The sequence below is a fragment of the Cimex lectularius genome, unplaced genomic scaffold, assembly GCF_000648675.2.
Source record: "Cimex lectularius strain Harlan isolate CLEC.00 unplaced genomic scaffold, Clec_2.1 scaffold2, whole genome shotgun sequence".
NCBI classification, from domain to species: Eukaryota; Metazoa; Arthropoda; class Insecta; order Hemiptera; family Cimicidae; genus Cimex; species Cimex lectularius.
The window spans coordinates 1,460,980-1,473,419 of record NW_019394219.1 but is presented as its reverse complement, the minus strand read 5'-3'; positions in this window follow the sequence as shown (position 1 = coordinate 1,473,419).

Below are 12,440 nucleotides of genomic sequence, written 5' to 3'. Positions count from 1 at the left end.
GTGCTTCTCGCAATTTTGATCCTGTGAGAATCGCCTTTCGAATGGAAATACTGTATACATTTTCTTTCACATTCACCGTCGTACAAAAGTACCGACGCCTCTTTTTCTCTTGATTGAGTCGGCATATAGCTGTCTCGGCCGTTCCCATCTTCTTTTTTCTGGTGCATCTTTAACACACACACTTTGATGTACCTATTTCTCGTTTAGGTGAGAATTCCTTTAAATTGCACATATTTTCTTACGATTTTTAACAAACATTTATTAACACTACAGAAGTACTCATTAAATTATTAAGTAGATTGTTTAATTCGGAAGAGGAAGCAGGGCTGCTTTGAAATATATACAACTAAGAATTGCTCTTCACAAAAAGTAACCTACAAGATATTCATAATTATCCTGTAATAATTTTTACAAAATAATTTTACACTAATTGTGTAATTAACTTCAATTTTTAATTTGCTCATTCCACATACAACTAAACTGGTGAGTGATTAATATTTGGTAAAAACTATTTTGTTTTTTACATGGTGTTAAATGACGGAATATCGAGTACCACATCGATCCTCAATAGGTTAGTTGTATAATATGTGAAAAAGTTGTGTTGAGAGTGAATGTATATATTAGCGAGTTTATCTGCGGATCGAGATGGGTTTTTCAGTGTCTTTTGAATATACATTGTAAAACGGCTTTACATTCCAAAAGTTACGTTAATTTGAATTAGGTTTACATTCCTAGTGAATATTTCACGTGATCAGACCAGCAAAGCTGGTGCATAGCAGAGTCGATTGCGGAATATCGAGTACCCTATTGACCCTCAATATGGTTAGTTGTATAATATGTAAAAAAGTTGTGTTGAGAGTGAATGCATATATTAGCGTGAATGTGCGATGTGAGAGGGTCGATGGCGGAATAGCCAGTACCCCATCGATCCTCAATTAGGTTAGGTGTATAATAAGTGAAAAAGTTGTGTGTGAATGCGCGATGTGAGAGGGTCGATGACGGAATATCGAGTACCCCATCGACTGTCAGTTAGGGTAGCTGTATAAAATGTAAAAAGGTTGATTGAGGAATACCGAGTACTCTATCAATCTAATTGAATGAATGGTTTGTACATAGGGAGTGAATGTATTTACGAATGAACTGAGTATGAATGGGTTTGGAAATGCACGCGTGGCGTGCTGAATTGACCTGTCAGCAGACAACAACCCCCGGGGCCCAACCTCGGTGAATGGACGGATAGACTAAGTTCTGATCCCGGACTGCTAACACCCGGCATGGGCAATTCCCTGGTCTGCCTTGGGTTTACTGTAAGATAGAAAAGCTGTAATTACCGGACTATGTAAAACGAATAAGCTCAACTCGGCACATGTCTGTATATACATATATGTGCGGATTTGAGCCTATACAAATCCAACTACAAATCCAAAAACAGGAACAGAGGCAAATTAATTATTGTATAATGATGTACAAATTAATTTAATAGAATAGCAAGTACTATTTGTGCCAATTAATTGGGCGTAAAACGTAAACCATTCTCACATGTGGTTTAACCAAGTTTCTTCATTCCGTTAAATTTTATTCTAATACGTAAGTACATTTTATTGGTTGTCTTGTGATACGGTCTCCATATTTAAACATTTTATTCACTTGGATCAACGTCGATACATTTTTTTCCTTGGGTTTTGCTTATAAGCTGGTCTGCCAGAGATATTTTGCCATCTTCAGGGGTGTAATTGTCTGAGGATATTTTATTCTAAGATATTTACATAGAACAAAATGTCGATATAATGGTACGAGGAAAGACGGGTTTTTAATATTGTCACATAAAATGTAATTAGAATTGAACAATGACCGGTCTTTTCTATCATGAAAGAGTTGGGTTTCTCAAGTCAAAAGATGTCGGTGACGGTGTTTAAATAATGCAAAGATAGGAAAGCGAGGCGTGGCTTTCGACCGGTTGAGAAGTTTGTCCCTCGGGACCGTTATCCAGGCTCCGCTTTATGCTTTATGTATGCTGCCGCCTGTAATGGCGACTCATTGCCATTCCGGCCTCCAGGCCTCCGACTCCTTTCGGATCGATCTATGCCCGTCCGTCGTGCCATCCATAATACATTCGAAGATGGGTTTCTATAAACGAAGATCCGACTCGTTAGAGTTCACAAACATGATTTAAGTCTTAATCCCGGGTCAAGCTCATCGTAATTTGTATTCCATCAAGTCGACTTTCTCTTTATTGTAGATGTGTATATTGGCTCTTTTGAAATTTATCGCTCAATAGATACTCTATGGTAGTTTATAACATAGAACACGTTCACTCAAGCCCTATAGATTCATAATGAACACCCAATACTCCGTGAGCACACATTATAGCCATAGTAAACTATCTTTAATTGTGCCATTTATTTTTAAAATAGATTTTAAGAAAAAAGTCCAAAAATAATAAATACCTCCGCTATTAAATCATTATATCAGTCCCAATAAGTAGAGCCTACAAATTAAATGTATTAAATGTCATAATTAAAAACGTTGAAGAACTAAAAGATGCAGAAAAGACAGGCGGAACAAAATGATCGGTAACGATCTCATTTCAGGTTCATCACTCCACAAAAAACCACAAGAAAATCTCACAATAATATTATTCGTTGTGACGATATATTATAGCTATGGTTGACAATATTTTCGAGGTTAGAGAGAAGCCCCAACCCAAATTTTCAATAGGCCAACAATCAATTTTATTTATTAAAATTTGTCCAGGTCCAATTTTATATTTCACTAGTACCAAGGCACTTTTAGATAGGCAAGAAACCTGCTATTATATTGCAGAAAAGATCGTGGAGATTCTTCATTCCTTCCATGCCCAGATCGTTGGCTTTAAGTTAACCCAACCCAGGAAAAAACTGTTATCTGTCCCATTGTTGGAAATTTATTCACCCACTTGTGTGTACGTTCCTTTCAACAACCCCCTTCTTTTCACGCTAATAAATTACATTAATAAATTACATAAATTAGCATAAACACAACACCCGCTACAAACATAGAAGTCTGGTCACATTCACCAAGAGTACTCGATATTACTATGCGCTGGGTTGAATACACACCATTCTCATTAAGATCTTACCTTTAATATTCAGACGCACACAATCAACCAAAAATAGTCGATATTCTTCATGGACGAATATTTAACCAATTTCTTGTAAGGTCGCACCTGCTTCATTAGTATTGGTTCCGAGTAGCGGGGCAGAAACATGGAGAATATAATCGGTATCAGAGCTGTCAACTATTTGTACATAAGGTTCCTGGAATGATTGTCAAAAAAGACCTCCCAAGAGGAAAGATGACTTCTTGTTTGGCTGCAGTTGGAATGGTATGGTATGGTGGAAAAGGATACTAGGAAGCGGGGTTTATATTCCCCAGGCACTGCAGCCTTCTGGCTTATTGTACCTTCCTAGTTCCTTAGTTCAGTCAATAGACTCAATCCTTTTTCTTAGAAGTATCAGGTTTATTTAAAGTTTATCATTGACTGTTGCTGCTGCAATTTGATTCCCTAAGTCTTTTCCGTACGTTAGGTTAAACCTCCATTGAGCTGTTGCTTCGCATTCGAAGATGATATGAGTGACTGTTCCTCCTCCTCATTAAATAATTGCAAATGGGATCATCGCTGTATATACCCATGTTGTGTAGATGTTTTCTCAGATACCAATTACCGGTTAGTAGTCCTACTACTCGTCTGAGTTTGGCCCTCTCCAATTGCAGCAGTGGTTTTGCCAGTCTCGGTGAGGGCTGTTTCATCATAAGTTTACTATGTCTAGCACCGCTATGGGCTGCAGTTACTGAACTCTAGGTACCTTCAATATACCAAAATTTTTGAGTAATGCTACATCCTCCCCTGAATTATTAGCTATGGCCTAACTAAATTTGCCGCACTGAGCTCTTTCACGTTTACTACCATCGGACGACTGTATTTCAAGTCGATTACGTTTCCTTCTTAATATGGTGTCTTCTATGACTGATATTGATTCCGAGTTTCTGGACGTTTTCAAGTCTTCATTTTTAATACTCCAGCAAATTGATAAATAAATATTAACGAATAGAATATAGGGAGCGTAGGTGGCCGCAACGGTTTAGGCTTTGATGCAGTGCTCATGACTGTAAGGTTGTCACGTCCCGGGTTCAAATTCAAGACATACTTACAAATGGGCATTTTTTTAAAACACCGACACTCCGAGAGCGGATATGACCTCTATCGTTCGAACCCTCGTTTAAATATATGTATAGTTTACTATATATTTATTTATGACAAGTATTTGCTTGCCATGAATGGTTGCTCTATGTTGGGATGTATCCAGTTTGGGCTATAATGTAGGAACACATTTGAAAAACAATTTACATTTGATGTTACAATACTTAATAATTAATGTGTGCTGTTTAGTGACCCTTTCTTTATGATTATTTGGAGGTCGTGCGATGCGGTCTGGTGTGACGTAGGGTTTAGAAAAACATTTTCTTTATCGTGCCAACGTTTCGATCATTCTTGAGAACATCTTCAGAGCCTGGGATTGATAAATATTACTTAAATTTTACAAATACTTTAATGTAGGATGTGAAAACAACACATAAAACATAAACATAAAACATCAATATCTCACTGGCACTATCAACACGACAGACAAGAATGACACATGTACACGGAAAACAAACACTTTGAGGGTGTAAATACTTTGATTGAATCTAAAATTTTCTAGCACTGTACAAATTCATTTTTTTAATCTAAAATTTTCTAGCATTGTATAAATTCATTTTTTTCTGGAATTTCTAAACTTATATGACAATGATTTAGTATTATTTTATATATAATCATTTATTTTTATTTAATTGGTTTTGTTTAAAATTAGTGGAATTAAAATTAATTAATTAACACTGATAGAAAAAAAATTACATTGTCGAAACACCGACAATAAAATTAATTCTCATAATTAATCTTTATCTTTAACGATTTAATTGTTATTTGCAGCAGGAGTAAAATGGAGGGTAAGAAGCCCCTCTCCCCAGAAAGCAAATAATTATATACCGACAATCTTGTCCGTCCATCTGTGAAAGGTTGCTGTTTTGAACATAAAAATGGTGCTGTTTAATTGTAGAATAATAGCGTTATTAAAAAAAAAAAATATTTTGTTTCGAAATAAATTGGAAGAAAGAGGAAGGCATATTGAGCAATTTTCATTATTTTAGCGTCGTTAGACGACGTGCCCTTTTCTTAAATATATATCACAAGGGAGAATATTTGAATAACAAATAAAGGAGGATAAAGCTCGTGCTCCTAGCTCAAAATAATTGACTAAATTATACGAACGTCTCGTACGAAATTGGCAGCTCGCATCCAAGGGTAATCACACCGTCACAGTAGCCGTATTTGTTTGTTCAGCATCTTGTTAATGACGAGCTAGTAATTACTTTATGAATTATTAGTGTCTAACGCAAATAAGCAATCTACAGTAGCAATTATAATGATTGTTTCCTTGCAAAGATAGCGCAACAATTATGTTTATAATTTATTTCGAACTGAAGGAATCTAAAAACTATTACAAAAGATTTCTTTTAAAACAGTATTACATACAACGGTAGTTACAATAGTAGCACACCATCATTAAAACGAAAGCAAAAACAATATGGATAAACATTATGTGAACCCTAGTGCGCCTTTTAAAGAACGAAGAAATAACGCATAATAAACTAATAAAGAACAGGTTACACGGACAAAAAATCCTCCTAAGTTCGGATAGTCAAACAACTATTAAAGCAATAGCATGTAAAAAAATAACATAAAAACAAGCCATGAATACATCAAAAATCTCTAAAACGTGGGGAAACACAAAATATTCGGTTTTGGAGCCATCTTTAAACCAGATATGTATTAACTTCCTTTCTCCCAGTCTGCTCTAAAAGGTACTGTGATTAGGAATGTTTTATCAAAACTGAATTAGGGGTCATGGCATCATTGGCATCCCCAAAGTTTTAGTTTTAGGTGCTCCTGTGAATAGGCTACTGGAGCTTGTCCCTGCATTAGCCTATGAATTGTGGCTCTGGCCTAACCCTGGATAAACATGTGTAGTGGTGGTAGATTCAGAAGGACATCCGGGGCAGCCGTGGGGGTTGTTCTCATCGCTGCAGTTGGAGAGGTCCAGATTCAAAAGAGTGATAAGACTATCAACCGGTCACTGTTATCTGAAAAAAACATCTTTTGTGTGTTATGCAATGAGGTAGAAAAAATAGCCATCTATATCATCTTATAATGTGAAACAACCCTCAAGGGATACATAACCACGGATGCGAAGTGAACCCGAGGAGAGGAATTGTAGCAATGACAGTTAACAATCTACTAGTTCTTAAGAAAAGGAGCGAATCGATTGACTGAACTGAAGAACCAGGGAAGTTCAATAAGCCAGAATGTGCTTGGTGAACAAAAGACTTCAGTTCCAAGTATCCATCAACATCGAAAAAGAAAACTTTTTATTTCACTCATTAATTTTTTGGAACTGTGCATTGGGGTAAGAGAAAATAAATAGTTGAGCAATAAAATCTAAGATTTATGTTTTATTTTTTATCAATCCAAAGTTTGCTTTTAACAGTTTAGGCAATCTCTTTTCAAAATTAAGTCTCCAGTGCCCATTGAACTTTCGAGTGATGTTGTCTGCAAATTATCGCTTGAACATTGTTATGCAATCTAGTATGAACAACAAAACAGTTATGGAGGAACCCATAAAGCCACCATGAGTATGATTGCAATGACTGACAAATTGAGTACAGCTCACTCTGAACAATGCTACAAACCTAACTTTAATCCAGGTAAAAATTGTAGTTAAAGACAATAACCCCGGGCTAAGACTTATTAAAGAAATGCTTCACAGTAATGCAGATAATAAAGCGTGTAATTTATTTCAAATGTGAGTTGTATATATAATAATAATAAATCTTTATATGCAAGAATGTACATTACATATAAATTTATAACAAAAAATAACATTTTGATACATCCCTGCTTGCAGTCAAGAAGCAAAGCTTGTTCTCGACAGCAAGAATTTTGTAGATCATCAGAAATAAACAGAATATATTTTTACAAAATGAAAAACAAACAAATAAACAAACATAATACAGAATAAACTTGTAGCTTGGAAAAACAACCACATTAAATCTTGGCTTTAAAATATCTTAACTAAAATTTAAAATTTTTGAAATTATAAATTTTTTGCCTTCTTTGTGGTTTTTGAAATTTTTAATAATAATCTTCTNATAAGAAGAACCATATTTAATGAAAAATTATATTGCGTAGTTTTTACGCTGTAAACACGTGAGTTAGCCAGTGAATTCTGCCTTGTGTTATTATTGATATTTTTTTACAGTTAGTTATAAGATTATTTTTATATATGTACAAACATGAACATTTAAGAAAGATTTGGTAAAGAGTCATTACTTTAAATTCACTGTATAATTTTTTCGTATTATATCTGTACGCTTTACGTAAAATAATTTATATCCAGAGATTTAGTTACATCCAGAGTCTTAATGTAGCATTTATTAGTACTTCCCCAGGTACCCGTAAAAACCATAGGCTATTATTGATTGTGCAAGAGCAAAATATATTATATATAAAGAAAAATATATAAAAGAGCTTTCTTAGACGAGAAACCAAGAATCGATATGTAAATGAAATCTCAAATTTGAGTCCAATATCACGCCAAGATATCTAACGCTGTAATCAAAAGGGATAGGCAAGCAAGGACACACATCATTATCATCAAAAGTATGAAAAGCAAATTTTAAATTTTTAGTATTTTATTTTATTTTATTGAAAAGTGAAATACATTGCATTTTTTTGTGTTTAAAAGTAGAAAGTTTGAGTTTAACAAAAAATTAATCATTTTCATATCATTAATTATAGTTTTAGTTAAATTAATTAAATTAACACTTGAGAAATTGATACCATTATCACCTGCATAACTAATTATTTTTTCAAAGAATTTAATTTTCAATAAAATCATTAATATATAAAAGAAACAAAATTGGGCCTAAGACTGTACCTTGTGGTACTCCCGATTCAACGCGTAAAGAAGAACTATAAACTGTCCCAACCTTTGCGACTAGCGTTCTGTCCGATAAATATGATTCAACAAGTTTATGGGGAATATTAGAGATACCAATACACTCAGGTTTTTTTTAGCATCAATTTATGATCAGCATAGTCGAAAACCTTTTTAATGTCCAGAAACAATCCAATAACGTAATTATCTTTATAAATTTCTTGTGAAATCAAATTTGTCACATCAAAAACGCCTGCTCAATGGATCTGACAGGAAGAAAGCTATATTGTTTTGGAGAAATTATTCTATTTTCAATAAAGAAGTCCAATAATCTATTTTTATTTGGTTTTTCTAGAATTTTGAATATGGATAAATTTAATGAGATAGGCCTATAGTTATTGCTAACCTCTAGTTTTGAACCAGATTTAAATAATGGTATCACTAAGGATTTTTTTACAATCAAGTGAGTGAATAAGCTAAAGTATGTGTAGCAAACATGGAATTATAAATTTAGAAATCTTTTTAAGAACAAAATTATTTAAAAAGTTATCATGACAAGCATTATTATGTTTAAAGCGTTTAAAAAGGGGTTCATGTTCCGAACAGGTTATTGGCTTTAAAGTAAAAGGGTTGTAGTAGTTTGTTCTCTCAAAAAGTACCATTATGATCAAAGTTTAAGATTTCAAATGCACCATTTTGAATTTCCTCTTTAACATTATTACCAATACAATGAAAAGATTTATAAAATTCATTTCCGATTTTAAAATTATCAGTTATACAGCCATCAGAATCAGAAAATAATTCCATTAAAATTTCCTTATTATGTTTTTCATTAGTTGCTGATCTAATCGACTCCCAAAACTGTCAACACGACAGACAAGAATGACATATCTACACGGAAAATAAACACTTTGAGCCCTGAAGATGATCTCAATAAAGATCGAAACGTTGGCATGATAAAGAAAATGTTTTTCTAAAAACCTACGTCACACCACACCGTAACTCACGACCTCCAAATAATCATTTTTATATATACATAGTTATATTCTTCTAAGATGGGGTCATTTTTGTTTAATCATTGTTTTACGTTTGTTGTACGATAGATTTTGTTGTTTATCGTCTAATTTATTTTATTTTTATTGACTGTCTTGTAAGCTGCTGACATTGAATAATTATTTTTGAGCCCTTGGTATCACTGTGATAAGTGCAATAATTTTGTTCTCTCTCAGAGACCGGTAAACGGGGTATCGAGTTCTTCGTAGGTCATATTTTCGATTTAATAATTTTGTGAATTTTGCTTCGAAGTAAGTTTTATTTTCTAAGTTTTATCAATGTTATTGGATCGATTTTATTGAAATAGAGTCCTGATGAAGGCGACATAGAAGGCCGGAACCTTGTCAGAGGAAGCTTGTTTTCTTTTTCCTTCATAGCCTCATACTCAATTAAAATAAACAATTTTTAATTATCGAAGCCTGATCATCTTTATCAAGTATAAATCCAATTAATAAATTTCTGGCGAATTTTTCTCTGTAAGAATCTACATGTAAAAAAGTTTTTTTTTGTTTAAGATGTTTGTTTGAGTCTTGTAAAAAATAAACAAACAAGGAAAAGGGGAGATATTGAGACAATATTTACTAAACATCAGTCCTCTTCCTAAATCAGCCCTTGTAAGCTAAAGGTGGCAGAAGCGATGTAAACGAATGCAGTGAAGAGGGAGTTTGTTTACCATCGAGGATTAAGATGTAGAAGGAGGAAGGAGGTGAGTGATGACTTGTGGCCACATGGGTTCGGCGGTTTGCACCACACGTGCCAAAGGGCGCCAGCGGCCCTGTCCTCTGTCCCAGCCGGGTCCTCATTACCCAGGAAGGGCCGGAGCAAAGGGCAAAGGGCAAAGAGCCGCCGACGCCCAGGAATAGAACGGCCTGATTTATAGACACGCGACGACTTTTTCCAAATCCTAAGACCGGAGGCAGGAGTTTTACGACGGGGGGTGAGCCGTTTTAAAGTATCTCGGATTTCTGCCAACCGCAAAAGGGCCAAGACAGTTATGAATGAGGGCGTTAAAACCGAGGCAAAATGAATCGATGTCATCTGAAGTTTGTTTAACCAAAACCATAAAATACATTTATACATATGCTCATGTTTTTCAAAAATTATATTCCCTCTCATAATGAAATTACATAAAAATAAAAAAATTAATTAGTTAAATTTAAAAGTGTAATTATCAAACTTATAGACTTATCAAACAAAATTGATTTAAAATAGTTTTATTTACAACATGGAATTATTCAGAGGAAATAGTCTTATTAAAATTTGATTCTTAATCGTAGACAAAATTTCCATGTTGTTTTTTAAATAATAAAGTAAAAACATTATTTATTAATTAATTAATCTTTATTAAAGTTATTGGTTGAAACCAAAAAGCTAGTGTCACGAGCGGGATTCGAACCCAAGACTTTCGACTATATACGACGCGGCTCTACCCTTAAGCTATCGTGATTTCGATCCCCTCGGTCACCAACTCCCCAGCTCAACCTACAGCCTTTCGATGTTTCCCTCTTTTCGCCATTTTTCAAAGGTCGTGTAATCAGGATTCGATTCTCGACGTGAGTTGGTGTCCGCGAGAAGCCATTTGTCAATTAATTGAAATTAGTTAATTGAAATAAGTTATTTGATATTAAAAACCATCGGGGTGCCGGCGTTTTTGAAAAAAATCCTATTTGTAAGTATGTCGGTTTCGAATGCAGGGCCGCTGGATTCGAACCAGGGACCTTTACAGTGATGAGCGCCGTGTCAACGCCTAAACCGTTGCGGCCACCGACGCCCCTAATGTCGTGGCTTCGAATTCCGTTCGTGACACTAGCTTTTTTATTTCAACCAATACCTCATATAAAGAATAATTAATTGAAAGAAGTTATTTGGTCAATCGGGCAACGAAATATAATGACTTATTTATTAAGATTTACTTAATCTTCATTCTTTACTCACTCAAAGTGTTTGTAGAAATACTTTGATTGAATATATAAAAAAATATATTTTGCATTGTATAAATTCACTTTTCCATATCCAATATGTTATGTAATCAATGTTTATAAATCCCAGGCCCTGAAGATGATCTCAATAAAGATCGAAACGTTGGCACGATATAGAAAATGTTTTTCTGAAACCTACATCACACCAGACCGCATCTCACGATTTCTAAAAAAAAACAAACGATTAAATACTTTTTGAGTAAAAGAAGAAAATATCGGAGGAGAAACTATTATTAATAGAAAAAATAAATTTATAATGATATTTAAAATATTATTCCCAGCAGAATGTGACTATTCTCAAAAAAATTAATCACATTAAAAATTATCCAATATTTGATTTAATCACGTCAGTCTATTTGGTTTTCATTTAGCAGCACTTTATATATCCAATTTTTTTATCAACCTATCATCAATCTATATGTAACTGTATGTTCTCCACCGTTATGGTTTTGGAACCGGAAATATTGCTCTAAATTAGACAAAACGAACAGTATATATTGTTCGCCATCAAAACTGGCGTAGCACAAGGTAGCACCATAGGGCCCGTACTACTTGATGTACAAGTGACCTAAGTGAGAATACAACCGTCACAACATTTCCAGTTAACCTGCAGTTAACTTTTTCACCTGCCTTGATAACTCCACATAGAATTTTAGCAAATAAACCAATCGCGTTTAAAGTAGTGCCATTTCAGATTAAAAATTAAAAGTATGAAATTAACGGATGGTCGCATATGACCAGTTTTGACAATGTTACACGAAAATGCACTTTGCATCCTACTTTTCTATCAATTAAATAATCCTAATAATCTATCATTTTATAAATCCATCATCTATAATTATCCATGAGGCTATTTATCCAATAGTGTTCAGTCCAAATAAACTCCCTTACTAAGCGTTTATCTATTGGTGTATTATCAATGTAAGATTTTCTGATTTTATTTGTCAATATATTATTTTTTGATTATTATTTTTCCTAAATATGAATCTGTTTGTCTAAAAGTATATCCTTCTGTCCATCCATCTACTTATCTTTTTTGTGTATTTTCTTTTTTGTTATGTACCCAATTGTCCGTCAATATGTTCGTCTCTATATCCATCAATCCATCGTTATTTATTGATTAATAATTCTATATTTACAGACGAATTTGTGTTTCATGTATTTCGATTTCCTTGTCTATTTGTCTGTCTATATTTCCATATTTATAGTTTTGATTATTTTGGTACCAGTGCATTTTTGAAATTTTCCCTCTATGTACTGAGATTTTTAACAATAAAAATGTAAAAAATAGATATAAAATAGTGAAGAAGCAAATTATATGAATTAACAACGG